Raw genomic sequence first — 6,486 nt, 5'->3', positions numbered from 1 at the left:
ATCCAGCCTTCCAACTCGGCACCACCCTCTTGACCTATCCTACATGTCCATCTTCCTTCCCACCGATCAGCTGCTGCCTGACCTGCTGTGCTTTTCCAGCATCACACTCTTTGACATTGAAAACATCCTGACTCTGACACTGTGTAAATCCTGCCCTATCACTCCCTACCAAGGAAGGCTGCGCATGCGTCCCCCTACAGCTTGCCCCTCTCAAAGTTGGCAGCCACACACGTGTCCCGTGGATCACTGCCCCCAATAAAGATGGCGGCGATCACTCACGCCTTTCACTATTTGAAGCATTTTGCCATTTGCCACAAACACGGGCCTGGGATTTTCTAATTTGTGTTTTCCGATGTGCACTAAATTCTGTAAAACGTCTCAGCCCGTTCCATTAAAATTTCCTTCTCTTCCTGGTCAATATGTCTTTCCTTAACCATGCCCTGCACCTTCACACATTTCCAATGCCTTGGTCACAACATCACAGTGCTGCCAGTGAAGCTTATCACGTGGTATCACTTTATTCCTGATGAAGGGCTTTTGCCCGAAACGTCGATTTCGCTGCTCCTTGGATGCTGCCTGAACTGCTGTGCTCTTCCAGCACCACTAATCCAGAAGCTTATCACGTGGGTGAGTGTAGCCACGCCCCTCATTCACTCAGACCAACCGGCACTACCTTGTCTTCCAGCCCCATCCCCATCCTCTTATTGGTCCTGCACTGAGATCAATCACCAGAGGCCCTTTGTGGGCTGGAGCATGCTCAGTGCTTCCTGCTTTTGCTGCTGTTCATCAGGTATAAGAGAGTGTTCATTCCTGTTTCTCCTAATGTCAGACATTAACAACAACGACCTGCATTGGATGGAGCCTTTCGCACTGACAATTCTGCGAAAGTGCTTCACGAATGCTGGAAACATTGATTAAAGAGAACAACTTTCAGATACATCTTTGAGGAGGAGTACAGAGGGGGTTGGGAAGGATATTGAAGAGGTTTTTAGATCAGACAAACCGTCTAAAGAGCAACCCACCCAGACCCATTCCCCTACATCTAACACTACAGGCAATTTAGCGTGGCCAATTCACCTAACCTGCACATGTTTGGACTGTGGGAGGAAACCGGAGCACCCGGAGGAAACCCACGCAGATACGGGGAGAATGTGCAAACTCCACACAGACAGTTGCCTGAGGCGGGAATAGAACCCAGGTCCCCCGCGCTGAGAGGCAGCAGTGCTAACCACTATACCACCGTGCCGCCCATCTGCAGCTCCAATCATGGAGTGATGTCTGTGGAGAACAGCTTACAACGGAGACAGTTCGTGGCTGACCATAGTTTAACAACCCCATGTCCGAGCCCCCCCTACCCCACACACCAGGCCTTGTTCTCACAGCCTGCCATTACACACTCCCAATGGTTAACCACTAACAGTCTCCAGTAACAGCTAGTCGCCCTCCCCCAGCCAGATCGTTATCCACTCCCTTCTTCTCGCTCTATCCCCACCTATCCTTTACTCCTTACATCCTCCCCTAAACCCTACCTGCTGCATGTAAACCAACATTTTTTCTCTCATTATCAGTTCTGAGGAAGGGACACTGGGTCTGAAACTTTAACTCTGATTTCTCTTCACAGATGCTGCCAGACCTGCTGAGCTTTTCCAGAACCTCCTGGTTGTTGTTTCTGATTTACATCTCCCACAGTTCTTTTGGTTTTTATTTCCCGGGAGTTTGTAATTCAGGTCCAACAGCCTCTGTCCCAGTCTCTGCTGTCTCTCCCAACCCCACCCAGTGACACGGCACCTGCACAGCTCATGGACAAGTGTCATCTTGCTGGCCACACCCCTCATTCACTCCTATTGGCTGCAGTACCACACAGACTCTCCTCCCATTGGTCTGGAGCTGCCGTCAATCAGCCAGGCCCCATTGTGATGAGAGTGGAGGGCTCCTCCCTCTATCTGCCCTGGGATGAGCTTCATCATTCACAGTGAATGGGGCAGTATCACAGGGCCTGGGGGCTATTCAGCCCATTGGGGCTGTACTCTCTCCCTCTGGAGATGCTGCAAATCTGTCCCAATTCCCCTTCTATTTGCCCACAGCCCCGCAAATCTTTCCTTAAAAATTAAAATTCCAAGTCTCTTTCAGAATGCCTGCTGAATCTGTGTCGTTCAGACTGTTCCAGATGCTCAGAACTTACTGAGTAAAATAGTGTTCACATTTTCACTTTGTATTATTTGCCAATTACTTGAAAGTAGTTACTAAAAGTTGTGACAGTGTTAACAATTCCTCTCTCTCCACAAATTCAAGACCTTGGAACCAAATCTGCACCAGGTCAAAATCACTGCTTCACCTTCTCAGCTCCAAGGACAATTATCTGTGCTTCAGCTTGCTCTCCACAAAAGAGGAACGCATCTTAGTTTATTAACGTCATAGACATATACAGCACAGAAACAGAACTTCGGTACAATACGTCCATGCCAACTAGGAATCCTAAACTACTGGAGTCCCATTTGCCAGCTATTGGCCTGCATCCATCAAAACCCTTACTGTTCACGTACCCAATCGGATGCCTTTTAAATGTTGTGATTTTATCAGCCTCCACTACTGCATCTGGCAGCTCATTCCATACACACACCACACTCAGCTTGAAAACGTTGCCCTTAGATTCCTTTTAAATCGTTGCCCTCTCAACCATGTGCTCTAGTTTTGGACCCACCTAACCTCAGGAAAAAGAACCCCGGCTGCTCACCTTATCCACACCCTCGTGATTTTATAAATCTCCATGAAGTCACCTCTCAGTCTTGGAATCTCCAGGGAAATGAACCCCAGCCTATTCAGCCGCTCCCTGTAGCCCAAATCCTCCAAACCTGGCAACGTTTTTGTAAATCTTGTCCGAACCTTTTCACGTTTCACAACATCCTTCCCTGAACAGGGAAATTCAAACTGAAAACAGAATACGAGAAGTGGCTTAATCAATGTCTTTTAAATGTTGTAATTGTACTAGCCTCCACCCCTTCCTCTGACAGCTCACTCCAAACATGCACTGCCCTCAAACTGTCCAACTCTAGCAAAGTCCTTGCAAACATTTTCTGAAATGTTTCAAGTTTCACAACATCATTCCTGGAACAGGGAGATTGGAACTGAAAACAGAATTCCAGAAGAGCCTTAATCAATGTCCTGTACAGCCACAACATGACGGAGAGCATAACAAACACTGCATTCACTCCCTTCCCTTCATGTGACTCTACTTTCAAGGAACTATGAACCTGCACTCCAAGGTCTCTTTGCTCAGCAACACTCCCCAGGACCTTACCAGTAAGTGTATAAGTACTGCCCTGATTTGCCTTTACAAAATCAAACAGCTAACATTTATCTAAATTTAACTCTATCTGCTATTCCTTGCTCCACTGGCCCATCTGATCAAGATCCTGTTGTATTCTGAACTTACCTTCTTCGCTGTCAACTACACCTCCAATTTTGGTGTCTTGTGTAAAGCTACTAACCATACCTCATATATTCACATCCAAGTCATTTATTTAAGGACCCAATAATCGATCATTGTAGCACACTGCTGCTCACCGGCCTCCAGTCCACAAAGCAAATCTCCATCATCACCCTCTGTCTCCTACCATCAAGCCAGTTTTGTACCCAAATGGCTTGTTCTCCCTGCATTCCATGTCATCTAACCCTGCTAACCAGTCTGCTTTGTGGAACCTTGTCGAATGTCCATATAAACAACGTTCACAGCCTGGTTTAATCAATTTTCTTTGTCACTTCAAAACACTCACTCAAGTTAGTGAGACACGATTATGCACGTACAAAGCCACAGTGACAACAGTCAATGATTATTCCTTACTTTTCCAAATAGATGGATATCCTGTCCCTCGGAATCCCTTCCAACAACTTGCTTGCCACTGACTTCAGGCTCACTATTCTCTTGTTCCATGGCCTCTCCTTATCACCTTTTTAAAATAATGGCACCTCACCTGTCACTATCAATGACACAAATACCTCAGGAGAGGCCCAACAATCACTTCCCTAGATTTCCAGAAAGTTCCGGGATACATCTGATCAGGTCCCAGGGCTTTATCTACCTTGATGCGATTCAAGACGTCCAGTAACACCTCCACTGTAACATGGATACTTTTCAAGTTCTCTCTGTTTATTTCCCCAAACTCTCGAGCTTCCATATCTTTCTCCAGTAAAAAGGACGTGAAATATTTGCATATCTTTCCCACCCCCCGGTGGTTCCATAAACAGCCTCGTTAATCTTTAAGGGGTCCTATTCTCTGGTCCAGTTCATCTTTTGTCTGTGATATATTTGTTTAATCTCTTTGATTTCTACTTAAACCATTTCCTGAAGCTATTTCATGTCAAACAGCATCAGCAGCAAGCAACAGAGGTAAACAAATCCCACAACCAATAGATCAGATCGGAGCTCTGCAGTTCAGCCACACCCAGTTGTGAACGGTGATGGACAATTGAACAACTCTCTGGAGAAAACATCACAGATATCCCCACCCTTACTGATGGAGGGGTCTCACACACCCACGCACCAGATAAGACAACAGCATTTGCAGCAATCTGCAGCCAGAAGTACAAAGTGGGATGATCCATCTCAGCCTTCTCCAGTGGTTTCTAACATCACAGATGTGAGTTTTAAGCCTGTATGATTCAGTGTGAATAACATAAAGAAATGGTTAAGTAGTGCAAAGGCTACGGGCCCGACCAATATTCTGGCAATAATACTGATGGTTTGTGCTCCAGAACTTGCCACCCACCAAGCCAAGTACCACTCCAGCACTGGCATCTACCGACAATGTGGAACATTGCCCAGGGATGTTCAACACAAAAACACAGGGCAATCCAACCCAGGCAATTTCCCTCTGTCAGTCCACACTCGATCAGCAGTAAAGTGATGGAAGATGTCATCAACAGGGTACCCAAGCAGCAGCTGCTCAGCAACAGCCAGCTGAGCGACACTCATTTTAGGCTCCACCAGGGCCACTCAGCTCGCGATTGTGTTACCGCCCTGATTCACAATCTGACAACTAACTGAATCCTAGAGGTAAGGTGAGTGTGACAGCCCAGTCCCACTCCAAGATCACTATTTCTAGCAGATTCTACCCTTGTCTCAGCTCATATACTCTCATCCACCTTGTGTTATCTCCAGACTTCAGTATTCAAACACACTCAGGGCCAGCTTCCCACATTCAATCTCCCTGTAATCTTAAGAAAAACAAAATCTCTGCTGCCCAAGTACTCCCTCGTACCAAAACTTGTTGATCCATCAAAAGGCTCCTATTCATAATCAACAACATAAAGCCACAGAGACGTACAGCATGGAAACAGACCCTTCAATCCAACCCGTCCATGCCGACCAGATATTCCAACCCAATTCCGTCCCACCTGCCAGCATCTGGCCCACATCCCTCAATTTAAAATTCTCACTCTTGATTTAATTCCTGGTTGTGATCATCCCTAGCTCACCACATCACACATCCTTGAAGACCTCGAGAACCCATTCTGTTCGAGACTCCCAATGATCTGTTAATTCATTACTTCACCTGTATGGCTGCTTTTACAGTTGTCAAAGCAACATTTTCTGAAATTCGCAGCCAAAACCTCACAGCTCTGCTTTCCTCCTTTAAGAAATTCCTCAAAACCTGCTTATTTGGCAATGCTTTTGGTCACCTGACCTAATATCATCAGTCTCTGACCTTATGTCTAAAGTTCCCAATAATATTTTGGTGAAATTATAAGCATGATGATAAAACTACAAACTGTTCTTGATTTGGACATTACCTTCAAATAATCACTGTTGCTGTAATGAATACTTTGTAATGTCTCTTACCCTTCACCACACAAACTGCAGCTGTACAAGGAAGTCAAACATCACCCTCTCAACAAGCAACAGGGCTTTGGCATTAATCACTGGTATCTGTGGAAGGAGAAACACAGTTGATGTTTCAGGGATTGCAAAACAGATTACAGGGAATGAAAATGGTGCAGAATGTGATCGTCAGAAATGGAAGGAAAATACACCTGCTTATTGGAAAAAAGAATTCTTGACTGTCAAAGATTTTTCAGAAAAAAATTAATAAGCAGCACATGGTCGGGGCTGGGCGGCAGAGAAAAATTAACTTACAAAAATGTCTGTAAAAGTAATCGTAAAATACTAAAATACACACATTGTTCGATACTGAGCAAGCTAGATATTGACAAAGTGGTCATAAGGGAGCCCAGGCATGAAGCAGAGCTGTATAAGCTATTATGATTCCACATAGAGATGTATAGCACCGACACAGACCCTTCGGTTTAACTCATCCATGCCAACCAGGTATCCGAACCTAATCTATTCCCATTTGCCAGCACTTGGCCCATATCCCTGTAAATGCTTCCTAATCATGTGTCTATTTAGATGCCTTCAACAAGTTTTAATTGTACTAGCCTCCACCACTTTCTCTGGCAGCTCATTCCACTCACTGCATGAAAGAGTTT

Source organism: Chiloscyllium punctatum, chromosome 29 (genome assembly GCF_047496795.1).
Source record: "Chiloscyllium punctatum isolate Juve2018m chromosome 29, sChiPun1.3, whole genome shotgun sequence".
In the NCBI taxonomy this organism is placed as follows: Eukaryota; Metazoa; Chordata; class Chondrichthyes; order Orectolobiformes; family Hemiscylliidae; genus Chiloscyllium; species Chiloscyllium punctatum.
Note: the sequence above shows the minus strand (reverse complement) of the source record.